The sequence below is a fragment of the Chiloscyllium plagiosum genome, chromosome 6 (genome assembly GCF_004010195.1).
Source record: "Chiloscyllium plagiosum isolate BGI_BamShark_2017 chromosome 6, ASM401019v2, whole genome shotgun sequence".
In the NCBI taxonomy this organism is placed as follows: domain Eukaryota; kingdom Metazoa; phylum Chordata; class Chondrichthyes; order Orectolobiformes; family Hemiscylliidae; genus Chiloscyllium; species Chiloscyllium plagiosum.
This window is the reverse complement of record NC_057715.1, coordinates 61,696,569-61,718,290: the sequence shown is the minus strand read 5'-3', so window position 1 is coordinate 61,718,290 and position 21,722 is coordinate 61,696,569. Positions and strand designations below refer to the sequence as shown.

At 37.9% G+C, this 21,722-nt stretch overlaps 1 protein-coding gene across 11 annotated transcripts in view; it reads right to left on the bottom strand.

Annotated features, from left to right (window-relative positions):
- Positions 1-19,319, bottom strand: part of tenm4 (teneurin transmembrane protein 4) — a 660,982-nt gene extending 641,663 nt beyond the window's left edge. For 10 of the 11 annotated variants that reach the window (XM_043691653.1, XM_043691652.1, XM_043691657.1 and 7 more), the window contains exon 1: positions 19,099-19,319. The gene's annotated coding sequence lies outside the window, so the exon portion shown is untranslated. Of the gene's footprint in view, positions 1-10,194; positions 10,249-19,098 lie in introns of those variants that run through there. The other variant, XM_043691655.1, reaches the window with a different exon arrangement.
- Positions 19,320-21,722: the final 2,403 nt, after the last annotated feature.

Genomic DNA, 21,722 nt, shown 5'->3' with positions numbered 1-21,722 from the left:
AATGACAAGGAGACTCCATGTCTAAATAAAGGGTGACTTGGTGGCGGGATACCACTCTGGGGTTATTTGAAGGTTGAGCTGTTGGAAGGCAATCCAGGGATTTTTACAGGATTTTCCCACACTGACTCCCCCCTCCCCAGCTCCAAAATCCAGCAGTGGGGCCTGTACAATTGTAGCCTAGGGAATTCATGAATCATAGTTTATGCATCCATTATCTCTGCAGATAAGAACTTAAGAAACAGGTAGAGGGGAAGACCATACAATAGACACTGCTCATGTTGATGTCATGCTTCAAATTCACTTTCACCCCTGTTCCCCATAGACAGCACAGATCTGTCTATCCCAACTTCAAATATATTCAACAATGGAGCATCCGTAACACTCTGGGGTTCAGAATTCCAAAGATTCACAACTTAAAACAATTTCTTCTAATCTTTGCTCAAAATGATTATCCTGTTATCCTGTTTTAGACTGCTCTACTAACAGGAATCATCTGTTATCATCTGTGTTACCTAGCCCCTTCAGATCTGCATGCTCCTCTCCAAGCACCATGACTTACAACTATATTGCCACTCCTTTACTGCTGCTGGATGGAAGTCATTTCCATACAACTCTGTAATTGTACCTGAGTGAGATGGTTTGCAATGGCCCAACAGCAAAAGTACCTCACTACCATCTTTTGAAGGGCTATTAGGGATTAGCATCAAATGCTGACCAAATAAAATGATGCTTGTGCTTCATAGAAAAATTAAAACAAAGTGACTGATTCACTTGATAGATAGATCATTCATCTGTTCTTTCTCTACAAATCAGGTCGGCATGGACAAATTGGACTGAAGGGTCTGTTTCCATGCTGTACATCTCTATGATGTCAGCTGTTCAGCACATGACCTCAGTTTGACTACTTCAAAGGCTTCATTGAGCTTCGGAGGATTCATTGATGTAACTTTGATTAGCTTAATGTCAAACCTCAATCACAGGTTTGGCTCAGCAAGTGTTGTTGACACAGCTATCAGTGGATTGAAAGCTGTATTTCGATCGCGAGCCTTATAAAATTCAAAGAGAATTAATTTTTGGAAGTCACCTTTAATAGGGGAGCTGTTTATTTTGACTGTTTCATGAACACAACATAGTAATAAATGGAGACTGAATCTTGTGTCTTCATTTTGACATTTCTGGGAGAATCTCAAAGTCTTCCCAACTTAATTATTTGGTTTCTACGTTGTCTGCAGAGTTGACACTGGGTCAGTTTGCAGAGGTGTGTGGGGGGTGGGAGTGTCAAGGAGAATTACATAGTTGAGGACCATAGTGTCCAACCCTCAAGTGTAGAACTGAGCCAATGTCCTAGCAAATGAACCTGGATATTCTCATCCATGTGCCTCTACATTTCCCCACCTCCATTCCTATTTTAGGCTTACTTCAAAAGATGATGGCCCTGGATCTTGAACATTCCTGCTACCACACCAAGAAATTAGCATGGAATGCCAGATAGAAATTCTCCTGACTTGCAATTCTCATCTCAAAAAGGGGAATACTCCAGCAAAGAGTGTAGAAATCCCAGGAAGGCACAATAAAAAAAAAACAAATATTGGTTTGGTTTCAGCTGGGATAACATGGACATTTCTGTTCATTACACTTTTAGAAAGTTGTCAAGGTTTTAGAGAGTGCTGAGAACATTTGCTGAAATTATATTTAGGATGACATGATTCAGTTACTTGGAGAGACAAGAGAAATCAGGCTTATTCTACTTACTGCAGACAATCTAAGGGGAGATTTGATCAGCATGCTCACACTGAAGAACGAACGTTCAAAGCATGCACAAAGAGGAAACTTTCCTATTGGCAAATAGATAAGTAGTTAAAAATGTGCAGAGCATTTAAGGTAATTGTTAACAGAAAAGTAGATAATATGTGTAAAACTCTCGTACTTTTACATAGAAATGCATTGCTTAGAATTGTAATTGGATCAAATTCAATGCAAACAACCGAAATAGAATTGAATAGATATTTGAAGAGGGATTTTCTTCAATGCTATGGGGACAGGACAGGGAGTGGAACTAAATGGATAGCTCATTGGAAGGGCCAGCAGAGACACAATTGTCATTTTGTGATACGATAATCTAAAGGATGATATTTTAAAAAATCTTCTTCTGTTTCTTCGGCATGACTTTGATCCATCTATCTCCATTCAGTTTGGAACTTTAGCCACAAAAATGACTAGGCTAGAAAAATCGAAGCAGTATCAGTTGATTAACATGCAGCAAGTCCAAATGACATTCTTCTGACTGCATTGTAACTGAGATGTTATTCTAATTTTTTTATGGGTTATCGACTGATCAGAAGAAAGACAGCAGATAGACTTATGATACGTAAAAGCATTGCATGTCTATCTGCTAAGATGACAAAAATATTAGAAATTACTTTTAGCCGTAATAGCAAGTTTCAAATAATTTGTTTGGAAACAAATCCCATACACATATTTTGTCATATATAGATTAGTCTCCTTTCAAGTACAGAATTTTGTATGGCTGAAGTTCTAATGTTCTATTATTCTTAGTATTTGTTAATAAAAATGCATTCTGATTACAAGCTAGTCTGACAAAATTTGTAATGTATGTTTGCTTAATCCACAGCAAAGTAAAAAAAAGATAAAACAGCTGAAGACAACTTCCCTTTTATAGAAACAATTGGATCCTGCACAATTATGTACATTCGCAATGTGTCTGATGTTTTTCCAGAAACTATTGACAGGTTAGTTGTTCCAAATGCTGTAACTATATTTTACAACAGAGTTTGAGAACTATTATCTATAAGTATTCTTCTTTCATATACAATTGTTCTGAGCATTCTATTTTAGAATATACTACTTTTAATTCATTCAGAGGAGATAGGAATCAATGGCTTGGGTAATTTTTGTTGCTCGTCCCCAGTTGCCTTTAATAAGGTGGTGGTGAGACACCTCTTGACAAGGCACTTGACAAGGTTACACATAGTAGACAGTCAGCAAGGTTAGATCATATAGAATCCAAGGGAAACTAGCCACTTGAACACAAAATTGGCTTGAAGTAGGAGACAGGGGATGGTGGTGGAGGGTTGCTTTTTGGACTGGAGGCCTGTGATCAGTGGTGTGCCGCAAGAATTGATATTGGAACCACTCTTCTCATCATTTATATAAGTGATTTGGATATGAGTATAGGAGGTTTGGTCAATATGCTTGCAGATGACACCAAATTCGGTGTGTAGTGGACTGTGAAGAAGGTTATTTCTGAGTACAACGGGATCTTAATCAGATGGGTCAATGGGCTGAGGAGTGGCAGATCGAGTTTAATTTAGATAAATATGAGGTGCTGTATTTCGGAAAGGCAAATCTGGGCAGGACTTATACACTTAATGATAGACCCTAGGGAGTTTTGCCAAAGAGACCGAAGGGAGCAGATGTATGTTTCCTTGGAAGTGGAATCGCAGGTTGACAGGGTCATGAAGAAAGCATTTGGCATGCTTGCCTTTACTGGTCAATGCATTGAGTATAGGAGTAGGGATGTCATGTTCAGCTATAAAAGACATTGGTTAGATCACTTTAAGAGCCTCTGCATTCAATTCTGGTCCCCCTGCTATCGGAAATATGTTGTTAAGCTTGTTGTTAAGAAAAGACTTACAAGGATTTTGGTGGGATTGAAGGGTCTGAGCTAAAGGCAGATGCTGAATAGGCTGGCTTCCCCCCACCAAGGGTGACCTTATAGAGGTTTATAAAATTATGAGGGGCATGGATAGGGTGAATAGCCATGGGAGTCCAAAACTGGGGGCCATAGGTTTATGGTGAGAGGGGAAAGATTTAAAAGGGGCAACATTTTCATGCTGAAGGTGGTGTGTGTATGGAATGAGCAACAGATGAAGTGGTGGAGACAAGTACAACATTTAAAAGGAATCTGGGTTTGTATAGATGAAGTGGTGGATACAAATACAACATTTAAAAGGCATCTGGCTTTGTACATGAACGGGAAGGGTTTGAGAGATAAAGGCCAAATGTTGACAAATGGGATTAGATCAGTTTAGGATATCTGGTCGGCATGGACGAGTTGGACTGAAAGGTCTGTTTCAGTGCTGTATAATTCTATGACTCTATAACTGGTGCAGTTCATGCACCCTTTGGAGACAACAATACTGATTGGGAGGGAATTCAGGATTTTACTGCACAGACGATGAAACAACTGTGATATATTTCCAATCAGGATGGTGAGTAGCTTGGAGTGGAACTTGCAGGTGATGGTGCTCCCATGAATCTGTTGCCTTGGCCCTTTTAGATGATCGAAGCTTTTGAGTTTAGAAGATGGTATATAAGAAGCCTTTATAATATTCTGCAGTGCGTCTTGTAGATAGTACACACCTACTGCCACTGAGCTTCAGTGAAGGAGGGAGTGAGTGAGATGCCTATCAAACAGGCTGCCTTGTTCTGAGCAGTGTCAAGCTTTTTAAATGTCACCCCAAGCAAACGGACAGTATTTCATCACTCTTGACACGGGCCTTGTAGATGGTGGACTGGATGTTCAGAATCGGTACTTAATGTGTCGCAGGAATCATAAATAATGGCTCAGACTAAATACTTCCAGCTTTTGCCAGTTCAGGTTTTCAGTACTAAAAGCATGCATTATTTTAAAACTGCTGATAATTGGTCATTTGTACATCACTCTAAAATATCAAAGAAATGCATTCTATTTTGAAAGTTGAAAATTCTGACGCGATATGATTTGTGTCTTTTAATGATGGGCAGGTATTCAGCAGTCAGATTTTCTCTTGCTGAAGATCATTGCCTGGCACTTGTGTGATACAATTGTTACTTGACATTTGTCAGTCCAAACCTGGATATTTTCCAGGTCTTATTACATTTGTAGATGCTTCAGTATCTGAGGAGTCTTAATTAGGGCTGAATATTGTGCAATTATCTGCAAATTTATGTGTGCATATATGTATGTGTAGGTAAGGGTGTAAGATGTTCGGTTGTCATTTTCCTTGCCTAGCTTGATACTAGGCAGCTCACTCAGTTTTATTTCTGACTTGAGACTTTTTACCAGTTGCATAGCTTGCTTGGCCATTTCAAAGAATACTTAAAAACAACCTGAGTGAAGTCACACATAGGCCAGACCAGGTTAGGGCAGCAGATTTTTATGACAATCATCAGTAGACTTTGAATTGTCCAGTGACAATATCACTAGACCATCGTCTTCACACAGACATGACTTTTGAAATGTAGGAAACAATCAGTTTAGTATCTTATAACAGATTTCAGTCGTGCATACGTCCATGAAAATCAATTACAAAGCCATTACGAAAACAGAGACAAGAGATGATTCTGCAGTAATCCTTCCCTTTGCTGTAAAATATGTAATAAATATTTGGAAGCTATTTGCACACTCAGATCTTGACTGATAGTGTTTCAATATCTGCCACAAGAATTGGAAGATGTCCATGAAGGGTGCTGAGCTGCAAAATGCTTTATTCGGGTTTAATATCCTTTAGCTAGTTAGGTGCTGCCTTAAGCCATTGTTGTTCAAAGTCTTTTCCTAGGTGTTACACACCAGCACATTGGCTCCAGAACATGCCTGGGCCTAGGTAACTGATGGCAGAGATGGTTGTGTTCCAGCTGCAGCGGCGCGTGGGGACTCGGGGCACCTGAGTGTTTGCAGATTGAAGGTTGAACTTTGTGGCTTTGTGGCAAGGATCTATGGTGGAGGAGGGGAAGTGATCTGGGCATTTTCGTTTCTTATGACTGTTTCCTTTATTTCTGCTTCTGCTTTTAATCCTGTCTTTTGTATTCTAAGATGGTTTTTTTTTTAGATTAGATTAGATTACTTACAGTGTGGAAACAGGCCCTTCGGCCCAACAAGTCCACACCGACCCGCCTAAGCGCAACCCACCCATACCCCTACATTTACCCCTTACCTAACACTACGGGCAATTTAGCATGGCCAATTCACCTGACCTGCACATCTTTGGACTGTGGGAGGAAACCGGAGCACCCGGAGGAAACCCACGCAGACACGGGGAGAATGTGCAAACTCCACACAGTCAGTCGCCTGACGCGGGTATTGAACCCGGGTCTCTGGCGCTGTGAGGCAGCAGTGCTAACCACTGTGCCACCGTGCCGCCCATGGTACCAGAGAATGACAACTTTGTACACTTTTCACTGTCCTCCTGTACTCAAGTACACCTGACAATAAAAATCTAAGTAGACACAAACAATGTATTTAGGCAACAGTGGACATTAGAGTTTACTTAGCTTTCTGAAACTTTTCTTTTAATCTGGAACATAATGTCAATATTGGCAATGAATTTATTTCTACCATCATTGAAATTTCATATTCCAAGTAATAATCTCCCATCTGATGTTTGTGAATACTCTAATGTACAAAGGCACTGGCCAAAGAATAAATGATTACCAATCAAAACTTTGAGGTTATAAAACATCCATGCAATTAACTACCTTGTTCCTAATTTTGGTCAGTTTATAACGCAGAGTGCTTTATAACAGGCAACATTGTGGAATATGACTATAAATTTTCATAACAATCTGTAAATGGATAATGTTTCTACAATGAATTATGAGGGAAATTTAGTTCTCTGCATATTCTTCAAATCTAGAGCATTAAGTAGACTGCATCAAACTTTCTTTCATTGGCTTATTTGAAGGCAATGTATGCTTAGAAAGCAAAAGGGAACATCTTCAATTCAATCCCAATCCCATGAATTTTCTGAGATAAATAATTTTTTGTGAAGGGTTTTTTTATTTCCAAGGTTTTAAGGGAGATGGGTCAAAGGCAGGTACAGTATATGGCCACAGATCAGTTATACTTGCAATGAATGGCAGAACAGGCTCGACGGGGTAATTGGCTTACTCCTACTCCTATGCCAGGGTAATTGATGACAGGAACGCTGCAGTTAAAGCACTACACACAACATTTGGTAGGGAACCTTTGGAAAGCATTCCGCTGTGTGATCCCATCCTCCTCGAAGTGTATATGTAAGCATGCACATGAGACATGCATCACGGTCCAATATGGTGAGCTCACTATCTCAAAGAAATCAGTTAATACTCATTGTCAAGTTGGGGTGAAGTGCCGGTGCTTGAGGATTCAGCAAGAATCCAGTGGATTAAACATCGTCAAAACAGACTTTCCTATGCGACACATGCAATTGGCATAGCATGAGAATGCCAGCTTGTGGCAATCTTCCATACTCATGAGAACGTGGCTGGGTGTTCACAAAATTTCACTCAAGGCTTTTCCAGCTTGAAATGCAAGGCCCTGCTATGATTCAAGTAAAAGAGAACGTCTGCTCATAATGCAAAGTGAATTCCATTGTGACATTCTCTGCGATTATAAGCAGTGAAGCGTAATTGTAGTGTACAGTAGGAGTACAAAGAAAGAGGAACTCATTTCAAGCAAATTGGGTAAATGCCCTTTTTAAAATATCAAACTGAGTAACTTCATACAAACACATTAAGCATTTGTAAGCTAAGATCACAGAGTATGATTTACACTGGTACTATAAGAGAACTGTCTATGTGACAAGCTTTTTAATTACTTGTTGATCATGGAGTGCCATGGCACACTAAAGAATCTGTTGCCTCCATCGATGAAAAAAGCTGTGCAAGGTAATTCTCCATGTCATCCACAAACTGCTTATAACAATATGGAATCAAGAAGTAGAAATGACCGACAGCAAGCCTCTCTTGCAATGATTTGTATTTGTGTTTCATGAGTAATGTCAACACAGAGCGACAAATGGCTGGTCTCTTATTTACTATAGGTGGTTTATCACACACAATATCAGCTGTTGTGTGCATTAGTATTCACATGTGGTGTTGTCTGATAATACCAAGAGTAAACTTTGAGACTAAACGGGTGTAATTCTCAAAAACAGTTTCAATAATGTTACTGCTCTAGGTGACCTACAATGGAATATGTAATAAGCATTTTGTAAAATAAATAAACTGTTTCATATCTCTGCAGCAAGATTGGGGAACTTGATATTTCAAGGAACAAATATCAATGTTTCTCTCTTGTACTCATCAGTCACTGCAGGCTTTATAAATTTAACTATTTACATCATGCAATTCTGTCAATACAGACATTGGCACAACAAGTTGTGCTAATATAGTTAGAAGCCATCAGTCAAAGATAAATACATTGTGCTGGTGCCAATTTATTTTACAGCGTATACAGTGTTGAATTTTTGTTTAAAGTCACTGTAAAATTGAAATAATAGTATTCTGTCAACTGATTTTACTTAATCATTTAATACTTGAGCAATATACAAAATATGCCAGAAACAAGGGTGATTCTGCGCAAAATCATTTTTTTGTGGGTTTCGGTGCATTTTTCTGACTGAGGATTTCAACAGGGGTAGAGATGGGTGATACAACATCGCAGGATCTAGGCTCACAAAAAAAAGTTATTTTTTACCCCATTTAATGTCTGCAGCTTAAAGAGGCTATTTCCAAATAGATTGTGTTAGTTATAGGACAGTCATGGTAATAAGCAATCATAATAATAAAGCTATCTGACCATAAAAGTAGGACCTTAAATTCCATTATTCAATCATTAGAAAAAACCAAGATTAGGAGTGAAATCAGAATTGTTCTTTCTTTATTAGAATGAGAATTGGAAAGTACAATAGCCCCAGCTTTTCAGTGCTCTGACACTTATGCTGTTGAGTATTGAAATGAGTACAAATGCAAGAGGATGAGAAGTACCAAAGATACCGCTGAATGTAGATTAAAGTTACACTCCTTCTGCTAAAATGGAATGAATGCATTTGGATTATCATATTGTGCATAACAGGTGGGATTAGGTTTATGCATACAAACAAATTGCCAGCAGCTCCCCCTACCCTCCTAAACTCTCTAGCTCACACACATGCAAACACACAATTTTAACAACTACGAGAGAGAAAAAGTCACATTGCTACTGATATCGGCATTACTTTATTTTCTGGTCTTACTGTCTGGCTGTTTTCTGAACAGCAGCATCAGCAATGTAATAAGCATGTGTAAACAGTGGATCAGGAACTCCTAATGACATGTGGTATTTAATGCAGCGTAATTTCACATCATTTTTCATTCATTTGTAAGTTGCAGTAGAGTACAAATCATAGCCCTGAGGCAGTAGAGAAATGCATTATATTCTGCAAAAGTAGTAATATATTGTTGGACTGTGCAATAATAATGAGGTTTTCAGCTTCGACATGGGATAGCATTCTATCACCTTGTCATACAGACAGATGAGAAAAATACAGTAACTTCATAAAGAAAGAGTTGCAGTGTTTACTTATGCTGTGCTTTTGTTGCTTCATCATAATATTATATACAAGTTGGCTTCATAGAAATAAGCTTTCATATCTTTTGGGGGCAGAAAATTCTAACAAGGAAATAATCTTCCAGTTAATATGAATAAATGATCACTACCTGCATACTGTATATCTTTAGATTTTGAATTTATTCTTTAAAGCAACTCACAGCACAAGTGCTTAGGATAAAACCTGCACAAACTGCATACTTCTTCCGTGCATTTTCTTTACAAAGTGCAATATTAAAAACAAAAGCCTTAAAATGGGTCACATTTGTATTTCCCAGTATACATAGACTTGGTATGTTCTACAGAATGCAAGCAGATTACTTGTGCTCTAAAATACTTGCAGACCTAAAGTAGATCAAGCTCAAAGCTCTCAGCACTAGCTACTAATGCTGCAGTCAAAAATATTACATCTATCTGGCAATATGTACCAACTATTCATAAAATTAGAGTTGTAATTAATGTGAATCAGCATATTCATCTACAAACATATGTACCAGTTTAAAATGCACCAAATTCATCTCTATTTAAGGCTCAGATAGTAGTCAAAGGAGTAGCTGAAGCATGAGCCACATGACAAGCTGAAAGAGCACACTTTAAATTACAGATTTAACTTTAACAAAAATGTAGAAAGCTTATCGGAGATATCAAGCTATTGCTTTTATATGTGCTAACTGACTTTCCATGTAGTATTCGGTGAACGAACAGTTCCTTATTCAAGTATTATATGGTATGTAGGTGATTATAGTATGTATAGTAGAAGTCAGCTAGCTCAGTTGATTGGATAGGTGGTTTGCAATACAAATACAAGCCCAGCCCGTCAAATCTTTTCTCATTAGATAACTTACCCATTGCAGGTGTTAGTCTAGTACACACCTGAACTGCTTCCAATGCATTTTACACCTGCAACAAAGGAAAAACATATTCTGTACAATGCTCCAAATATGGCTTCAACAATGTTCTCTGTTACTGAAAGTTAACTTCCCTTTTTTTTTAAGTTAGTGCCCCTTGCAATAAATGACAATATTGCATTGGCTTTTTCTAATTGCTTGCTTTACCTGCATAGTAACGTTTTGCAATTTATAAAACCAAGATTTTCTACACCTCAGAACTCTGCAATTCCTCACAATTTGGACAATAGGCTTGGTTTCAAATTCTTCTTTTCAAAATGAATAATTCCACATTTTCACACACGATGCCCCATTTATCAAATCTTAGCCCACTTCCTTAACCTATCTGTATCCCTTTTGCAGCCTCTTAATGCCTTCTTTGCATCAACATTAGCAATGATACTTGTGGTCCCCTCATCCAAATCATGCATATAAATTGTAAAGATCTGGGGCCCCAGCAATGATCCCTGTGGCACACCACTTGTCATATTGCAATGCAAAGGAATCTTAAAGCTTGTCATGTGTCTTGGTGTCAAAATTCTAGCAGGTGAGTTCTCAGGTAAATTTAAAGTTGGATGGTTGGGGAATCCCTCTCTCTGTTGTGGTCTCCCACTTCCATGGTGTCACAGTTAAATACTTTGCTACTCGTTTACATGCATCTAGTTAGACGGTGCTTTATCAAACTTTTTCTGCAATTGATCTTTAAGACAGGTAACAATGTGATTCCTTCATAATGTGATGCGCAACTGTGGGAAATATTACATTGTGCAGCCTTCTCAGTCATCTTTCCAAAAGAACGGTAGTCTATAAGTTGATTCCAGCATCCTAATTTGTTGCATAATACCCTGAGAGCTTGAGAGTGCTTGTTTTTTCATTTTTGAATGATCTATTCAAATTGATCATTGCTTTTTGGATTCATATTTGTCTGTATTGGTTCTTTTGTTCCCTTTCAAAACAGAATTTAGTTTCAGTCCACAAAAGAAGTCAAGCAATCCTCAGAAAGCCAGCTTTTTGAGCCTTTGTGTCCAGTTTAAAAGTATTAAAGCATTGACTAAAAGACTATGCTGGGTGGGGGAGTCCAAAACTAGTGGGCATAGATTTAAGGTGAGAGGGGAAAGATTTAAACAGGAACTGAGGGGTAAACTTTTTCAGGCAGATGGTGCTGTGTGTATGGAACGAGCTGCCAGTGGAAGTGGTGGAGGTGGGTACAATTATAACATGTAAAAGGCATCTGGATCGGTATATGAATAGGAAGGGTTTGGAGGAAGAAGGGCTAAATACTGGCAAATGAGACCAGGTCAGTTTGGGATGTCTGGTCAGCATGTATGAGTTGGACCAATGGGTCTGTTTCTGTGCTGTATGACTATAAAATACTGGGATATGAAAAGTGTCATGAATGCTGTAAAATAGTGTAGGTCCACATTAATGAATGACTTGGGAATATTACTTATATTCTCCCTATAACAAAAAAAAATGGCTTGTAAATAATGATAGCATGTTATTGGTTTCAAACATTATTCACACAGCTGATATTTCAAGTGACAAAAATAGGTTTGCCTGGATTTTGATTAAATGTCAGATTGCAACAGCCAATCATTTGCAGGAGATGCAGTCAGCGTTGCTTTACTTCACCCAAGATGAATGAAGTTAGTACTGGAAAATGGAAGCAGTATCACCATCAAGCCAGTTAGTTATAGCACAACCAGAAGCAAAGTTCCCTATGTTTTGTATTTTCTTTAGCAGTATGCCATTGTTCTAAACTGAGAAGGCTGCACAATATAATATTTCCCACAGATGCAGTCTCCATAAATAACTTTGACAATTTACTGTCAGTTCAGATGCAGTTTTTTAAGTTGAACTCATATCCACAGGAACAAAAATATGGCTGCAAAAGCTAATTTACAATAGTCCAGAAATTTTAATCATATGTGCCTGAGTTGAATTTTGACCAAAACCCCAAAGGCTTAATCTTTCATGACTACCCAATTCCCCTGTCGGTAAATTTTTAGTTTCTGAAAGTGGCAATACCTCAGGAATTCTAATTACAGTAGACTTTTGTGCACAGGCACCATAATTGTGAACCTCAAGTAAAATCCATACATCAAGCTCTGCAAAATTATTTTAAATTTCCAAGGCTTTGAGGTGTTCTGACCAATATACTACTAGTGATTTTTTTCCAGAAAAGGAAATGTATTTCAGAATGCTTGCAAAATTACATGTTCGCATTTTCTCTGTGAGCTTGAAAATTATTTCCCACTTCACTGGCAGATGTTATTGTCATTACCGCTGATGGAACATTTGTCAGCATAGAAATATTGAAGATATCATCTGCAAAATTAAGAATTTTTAAACAGCAAAGTAACATTCAATTTTTCACCAGGTTTGTATACAAATGATGCAATAAAAAGGTAGGAATGAATAATTAGCTGGATTTCATTAGTTTAAATCACACTAAAATAAAAATCTAAGTCTGATATACTGGAGGACCTGAGTAGGGTGTGAGGGATTTGGGTATTCCTCATTGCTCCATCAGCTCTGGTAACAGTACTGCAAGACTGGCTTTAGCAGCAGTCTTGTAAAATACATCCTGTCCATTTACTCCCTTTATAAACTTGATAGAGGAATAGAGTGCAATAAAGCTACCCTGCAGACCACTGGCTATCCTGATCAGATCTTTGTTCTCTGTGTAATGTGCAAACTCACTAATGGGCCAAAGGCCACCACTTCTAGACCTGAAAAATGCTCAATCTACTTCAAAGTATATCACAAAGTTGAAAATGTGAAAGAAGCTGTTTCACTTTGCTACAAGACAGTGGCTGTGAGTGCAGTATTTTCCAATAATAGGATGTTTTTAGATTACTGACAGTGTGGAAACAGGCCCTTCGGCCCAACAAGTCCACACTGACCCGCCGAAGCGTAACCCACCCAGACCCATTCTCCTACATTTACCCCTTCACTTAACACTACGGGCAATTTAGCATGGCCAATTCACCTAATCTGCACATTTTTGGATTGTGGGAGGAAACCGGAGCACCCGGAGGAAACCCACGCAGACACGGGGAGAACGTGCAAACTCCACACAGTCAGTCGCCTGAGGCGGGAATTGAACCCGGGTCTCTGGCGCTGTGAGGCAGCAGTGCTAACCACTGTGCCACCATGCCATGTTGATGGCATTCCAAAAAGGCAGTTTACCTACCAGACAATTTTGTAACATTGGATCTGAATTTCAATGCAGGTGCAATGCCAGGTACATAAGCCACATGTGCCAACAACTGGTGAACAAATCAAACAGCATTTATCTTTAGTTGTTTGTCATAGGCAAAGTACAATCTATGCTGAACCAACTCATGTACACAAAAATCCAAAACAAAATATCACCTGTTAAATGTGGTTTCCTCATTGAGCAGCAATTGATAAACAAGTCAGAGCGCACTAATAGCTACACTATCTACCAAGTTAATGGTCAGTTGAGCTCAACATGGCTCATTGGGAACTTGGGGAGCCTATAGTTCCCCGTTATCGTCACCAACACTTTGGCAAAATAAAATCAATTGCCAACAAATCACTTCTGTTTTATTGTAGTATAACTTGTGATCTTTTGAAACTTGGCATTCTCATGTTACTCCTAATGAGTGCAAAGTGAAAGTACAGCTACATGTTTCTCTTCTCATAATACATGTTAAATTGATAGCAATTTTTAATCTGCACAATATCATGCAATTCAACATTCATTTTGATCTGGGTTAACGGTTACAAATTTCCAGCACACAGCAATGTCAAGTTGTCCTTATGGACAATCACAATAGATACGTCAATCCACTGTAATAGTTCCAAACACTCTTATTGATGAACTAAAATTATTCCACTGACTTACCATGTTTCCTACTAAATCTAATATGCAAAACTTCCCACTGCTTGAACACAACCAATTCAAACTCTCAAGTCAAAAATATGTTATTGAACCTCTCAGTGAACCAATCCGTTAAGGTTCTGAAAGATAGAGACTCTAAATTAAATTGCATATTGTCTAGCTAATCAATGAGGACATTGGAAATGAGAGAGCTGAATTATTTCATACATAGTTGTTTTTGTTTTAGCGGATCATCACTTTGCGCAATGGGACATTCAAGCCTTTAATAGACATATTGGGGGTCAACATCTGAGTTGGCTAGATAGCTCTCCTATAGTTCAGATTAAGGTCAATAACATGAATTTGTTTCCCATTCTGGCTAAGGTAGACTTAGTCCCTCACCTTACCTGAGCGTAGAAGACAATGGCAAATAACTACTGAAAGTAGCTGTCAAGAAAGAAAGCTCAAGGTGTTTTCGCATTGTTTCATTGTCAAGATAATGAGCCAGGGACTTGTTTTTAGGCACAGCTCTCATGACAAGAATGGAAATGCTTAGTTTATGTGCTGACACTTGTATTCTTCAACCATCCAAAATCAATGGACCAGTGTACATATCAAACTTCATGGCAGAAAAATGCAGTTCCAGGAAACACAGGGATCACGATGTGTGTTCATCCCACCCTTGGTCCATTGAGGCAGACAGCACATAAACTTCATGCCACCTAGCAGTACTCAGTCCAGCATTAAATGTGCCCCTGATTAACTACTCTCTTAGCAGAGCTCCCAGGAGTATGCACAGGTACTATGATGTATTGCACCTTTTAGAGGCAACTTGCCATTCATAAAGGAAAGCTACAGTCATGCAGCAAACACACTGCAAGTGTGAGGATGGTAAAGCCATAATCCACAGTGAGCACTCAATTTTTCAGGCTTGACTTAGGAGGGGCTTTAGCAGCTTTTCTTTCCAAATTACTATGTTTTATCAGTAGTCTAAAATGACCTCAAAGCATAAGAAGGGAATAGGAGCAAGTAATTAGACAGATAAATTTCCAAAGTCTGGTCTCAAGGAGCCAATTTGGAAAAAGTTCAACAATCATATAATGTTCGTGAATGCATTTTCATATTCCATCCATTGTATAACCAAGCTCTCACACTGTACAATGCATCAGAACAACCCATCAGTCACTCATCAGCCATCATGACACCCGCTGAATGTTCACAGATTCAAACTCACCCTCACACATATGTCAATGTTACTAATCTCACGCCCATCTCAGTTTCCACAAACTGTTCAGCTATGAGAGATATATTAGACAAACACACAGCAAGAGACTCACTGACATGCTTGATGGTGCTCACGCCAATCTTTCATCATGCTTAATATCACTAAGGTTAATTTTGCCTGTTACAATTGGTTCTATATTCTATTTGGTTCAATTAGCATTGAAAATGCATGTAATATTAAGAGAAATCTCTCAAAATTATTCCTTAACTTGCACTTACTTACTCCTAATGAGATAAAATTTCTTGAAGGCAATGTTATGACTAGTTTTTAGACTAGGCAGTATACTCGTACTTTTGTGCTATAGGCCATTTTCCAGTAGGGCCAAGGTACAAATGATCAGAATAATTCAATACACTGAAGAAAATTTAATGAACTTTTTATTTTTAAGAAAGTGATATCTTATGAATAATGACTCTCAGTAAAAATAAATATCAATTGTGAAAATTAATCATAAACTGTGCATAGCCCATTTTCTTGGCTTTTATCTTTAAAATGTAATATGTGTTTTTATTTTTGACTTGACAGACACGATTGAAGTAACGAATCATGACACAGCAACTTACAATATCTCGCACTAACGTGTAAATACTCCTACAAGTGTCAAATTTGATAACTGATTTTTTTGTCAAAACTTTTGAGGACCATATGTCCATGTCAATTTTTACATAATCAACAGAAGAAAATAAACCTTTGGTTCATCAACATATTTAAGCATTCTCTCTATAACATATTGCCAATTTTATTCCTTTTGTTTGACATTAAGAAAAGCAAATTTGTCAAGTGCACAAGGAAAGGCAAAGAGGAGCGAGCAAATTGTGGTGCATTTCAATTTGCTGTAGTAGGACCTTGATACTTTTAACTTATAATTTTATTCAAAGTATGAATTGGCTGTCTAACAATCACATAAAAAAGTTTGTCAGTTAGATAAGAATATTTTATTAACATCTTAATTTTATTTAGAATGAGGTGAGAGAATGACCAAGTTCAATTTGCAGTGGTAGAAACATAGTTTGTTGATCCAAAGACCACAATGTACACCAGCAGTTAAACATGAAGGCCTGAATTATCATTATTCAGAGAGAAAATAAATCAATTATTATTATATATGATAAAATTGTTCCAAACTTCTTTCTTGATCTTTACTTAAAACATTTCGCGTAAGGTGGGAATGGGATATGACATTCGATTTTAGTATCACTGTATGTGTGAAGAAAAATCAGCTAGAATTCCCGTTTAAAATAAATTGAGTCATTTTTTGAAACTTAGAAAAAGAACAGGACATCAAACAACTGCACATCATTTTTGGTATGCCATTATTCTCCTAGTGGCTTCTGATGTGAAATGAGTCTCACAACTGAATGTTTGGCACACTTGTTTTGAGTTGATTTCCAAATACTATTCAATGAAGTAAGCACAATTGCTCTAACACACTGGTAATGCAGCGAGATGTCTGCTTAGCCAACATCACACTGAAATTGTAAATTTCCGCCACAAATCCTGTACTTCCTGGACATTAATGATGTGATTTTTTTAAAACCACTGGGAGGCACTAACAGTGAATACATATCTCTGTGTTGCTGATTAGTATAACAGCAAAACATTATTTTTTATTTCTTTATCATCCTACCAAAATAACACTGGTCAATTTGAAAAGTTTATGCTGTCAATCCATTAATTACCCAATGTGCTTCTAATTTACAGATCTCTTCCCAAATGCTGTTTTGGTATATACAGTCATAGCACTATTTTAAAATCATGAGTTTAAATGAAGCATTTAGATTCCAAATGTAATGATTTCTTTTTAGATTTCCACAAAGTCTCACTCTGATTCCTAATAATCAGCATTGATTTCATGCAAAATTTGAAATACCAGTAAATCAATATCCACCTGTTCGATCAAAGGCAAGCTTATACATGAAGTATAAAATATGTGAAGTCCTTTGCAACTTCCTTCCTATAAGAATTAGTGGCAAGCTGTCAGAAAGCTAATATCTCTTAGCTCAGTATTATAACCTTCTTAACCAATCTGACAGTCTCACAGACCTGATTGTAATGAAGAATGATATTTCAGTTGAATAGATCTTTTCAATTGTTTTGTAATACATATCTGCACTAAAGCAATGGTCACGATAAACTCAAGATGTATAAATTCCCCAAAAATAATCTATAGTAAGACATTACCTCCCAGTTTTTACAGGTCATTGGAATAGCTCCAAAGACAAGAGGCATACTTCATCAGCATAGGCACTCAAGCTTTCAGATGTTAAGGAGGACAGGATCAGAAGGGAACAAACATTCCTTTCATGGGCTGGGAAACCAATAAAATTTACATGTTATGCTTTTTTTTATTGTTTCTACAAAACATGTCTTGCCATCGAGGAGATTTTGTCCTGTAACAGATTGGTTAATTGAGTGCTCATCGTTTCAAATGATCTTAAAATATTTAGTTGTTACTGAAAAAGGAGTCTTGGGTATCTCTGCCCCGCCAACTGTACCCAGTGCAGGGAAAAAATAAATTGGCGTGAAAACACAAGATACAATTCCATTACATACTTAACGGCCACTTCACTTCTGCCTCCACAGTTGCAAAGCAACAAGCAGACACTCACCAACTCCCTAACAAGCAAATCTTGACTAATCTTATAATCTTAACTGCAGAATGGGAGTATCAGTGGTTGAACTCAGAACAGCAGTAAAGCAAGTTTTTTCTTTAAATTGCCCAGCAGTAGTTTGTTCATAAACCTTCTCCACCTCAAAGCTTTCCTTTAGTACATCAGGGATTTACATACAAATATTTACTATAATGAAGCTTAAAGAATATATATCTGCATTCCATGCACAGAACGTTGGTGTTTTGTTTCAAAAGCAAAAAGGAGCCCAGATTAAAAGCTGTGAGCAGCAGAGGGAAAATGGCAACAGGATTGAATACAAAAACTATAATAAATTGGTTATTACCTCATTGTATTTCACTCAAACCCAGGAATTATGCATGCCTGTCCAGTCCATCTCTTTTACCCTTCTTTCCTGCCTCTTATTATTTGTCACAATGAACTAAGAAGTAACTTTGCTATAAGACCTTGAAAAGAATGACAGCAGGGTGGTGGTGGAGATCTGAATAATTGATCTGTACTGAATCCATTTAAAAAAAAACGGTGTGACAAACATGGATGTTTCTCCAAGCAGCAACATTCTACCAGCCAGCTATAGATGATGAAAATATGATTTTGTACTCTACAACAGCTTCATAAATTGTGGGCTTTAAAAAAAAATCCCTAAGCATTGTACATTTATATAGCCATAGGACATGATCGAATAGTTCAACAACACAGTTGTTTACTAGCTTGAGATTTAAAACTAACTGCATCGATGCTGAAATTTAATTGGTTTTATTAGAATAAATACAGTTTGTGAAGAAAACTAACCATCATGATAAAACACTAACTTTCTGACTCATGACCTATTCAGAGGGCAGACTATAGAATTGCGAGTTGAGACGCTGCAGTAAAACCTGCAGGAGATGCTTGTATAAAATGAAAGAACTTCCTACCCTCGTTAAAAAAGAATAAGCAAATCTTACTTGGCATACTGCACATGGTTTGATTGTGAGCATCTTGAGAAGGATGCACATAAATCACTCTGCCATAGGAATGTGTAACGGTATACGGCACCATAACACAACGTGTTCTTTGCAGCTAAAGCTCAGAGACAATACTGTTGATCAGCTTACCATTCTGAAAGCATTGACTATCCCACAGCCATCCTGCAGTCGATCAGAATTCTTCCTCCTTATGTCATTCTGCACAAAACTGGGCTCGAAGCGAGAACAATTCAGTCAACAACTAAACATTGAAGGTCCAGATCCTTTATAGGCATTAAGTGATCCTTGTAAAGACTTGAACATTCAGCTGAATCCAGGCTTCACGTACATACACTCAGCAGCTAAATGAATGGGAGGCAGCAGCCAATCCCCGCATGCTTGGAAATGACAAGCACACATGTAGTCTAATGTCGGGCTGTACCAAGAAAGAAAGAAGACGGGGGTTGGCGTTGGTCTAATCGTTTCGCAAATGTTGCTTCTGAAAGAAAATTACGTTAAGTTTGTCACACATGCCAAATTGGCACTAAGGATTTTTTTTCTCTTTCCCATTAGCTTTATCAGTGATGGCACTTTAATAAATTACTGCAGGATTAATGCAGTTTAAGGACCCCGGTGTTCCATGGTTATTGTGTTATACTCAGCTGTCTCAGAAGAATAGTTTTGCAAATCTATGGTTTCAAAGAAGCAACACAAAAGTAGTCTCAGAAGACATTAGTGAAACCAGTGCTGTTGCTTCAGTGACATTATTAGTCCCATAATCAGCTTTATGAGTTGATATTGCCTACTTCTGTCTCGATGTTTAACTGTTTTAACCTTTCAACAAAATTATACTAATCCCAGCTGTTAATCATGCATTTGTCACTTCAGACTTTAACGTACGGTACTTTTGTGAAGGTTGATTAAAAGGAGCACTCGCGTTTGGTGAAAGATCTTGCAGAGCATGTTTTTGCTGGCTTTGTAGTCAGAGGTGAGCACCTCTACAGAATCGGTGATTCGAAAATTTGTGCTAACAATCACATCTATTCCCGCGCATTGTGAAAGTTGAATTATAAACCATGGGGGAAATACTTATGTTACAAAAGGTCACACTGTATTAGGTTTAACATCTACTGCTGTGCCAGGTTACTCAGCCATCCAATTTGGCAGAGCTGCAGCTGAACGTTAAAGAATGGCCTCTTCCTGACTGCCTGAGAACAACATCCCTTTAAGAAAATCTGGAAGTTAATACATCTTGACTGCTTTCGAGCTTGTAAAAAAAAAGCTCCATCACAGATCAGTCTGTTTGTTTCACATCATTTATGACTGTTTGGCTGTAAATGTGTGGCATATGGAGCTTTTAGAAACAGGGGCTAGTCTGGTATTTGTATTTTTTTTATTGCGTTATTGCTGCTTGAGCGTAATTTGGTTTAAACTTGCGAAGGAAATAATTTTAGTCTTTTTTATTGATCTTGATAGAATACTGAATCTCGGATATGTATCGTCCATTGAGCAGTTTATTTTTTAAAAACTCTCTATTATCATAATGAAAACACATCAGGTGCATGAACCGTCTCAGAAACTGGTCGAAAAGTTTCTTTTCTCTCAGAGTAGCCTTGCGACTAAGAATGAAATTGGCTGAACTTCAGTGTGATCCATGTATTATCTTTCCGGCTAATCTCGAACGGGATTTAGTTTTTGGAGGCTGCCTGTGTTGGAGTGAAAAGTTAAACATTCTTTCAAATGTAAAACTACTGGATTGAATTGGAGAATAGGTTCAGTTAATGAAGGATTTCGATACGATCTTTCAGCGTGTGTTAGGGATGGGAAAGGAGGTGGAGAGCATTAGAGAAACGGACGGGGTGGAGTGGGGGTTGGGGTAGGGGAAAATCTGGCTGTTTCTCAAAGTGTTTCTTTGAGAGCTATTTCTATACCGAGTTTTACTCTGTCCAGAACTCCACTTCGGGATGTGGAAGATCCTAGAATAAGCCTCAGATATTTTTAATATGATAAAGGCTTCGATGGGATTATTTTATTAAATTTCCTGAAAATTCCTATTTTCAAATCGAGTTGCAGTTCTTCACTTTTTGATGGGGGAAGGGAAATTGAGATCTCCATCCAGCAGGGTGAGGGGAATAAAATGTTTGCCAACTGTGTAAACAGTGTAATCTGCAGCTGTCGATATGACACTTATCCTTACTAATTCTCCTTTTGTGCAAATTCCAATGGCATTTCTTGATTTATATTTTTAAAAAATCAGAGTATTAATCCTCGGAAAAGAAGCAATTTTAATGGATAAAATATTGCAGCCAATGAGATGATAGCATTATTATGGTCTTGTAGCCTTAGCTAATTCTAGGTTGACAGAATGGTCACAAGATTTCCATGAGATAATTTTCCAAATCCTGTTCTCTAACAAATAATGATTTATTTTTAGATTCCTTAAAGAAATAAACCCTGTAAAACCATAATTTTATTTAAGCTGCAACTGCATTTGTTTTATTTTAATATCACAATTAATTTGCGAAAGTAATTAAAACAAAAGGTTTGATTAGATTACTTACAGTGTGGAAACAGGCCCTTCGGCCCAACAAGTCCACACCGACCCACCGAAGCGCACCCACCCAGACCCATTCCCCTACATTTACCCCTGCACCTAACACTACAGGCAATTTAGCGTGGCCAATTCACCTAACCTGCACATTTTTGGAGTGTGGGAGGAAACCGGAGCACCCGGAGGAAACCCACGCAGACACGGGGAGAATGTGCAAACTCCA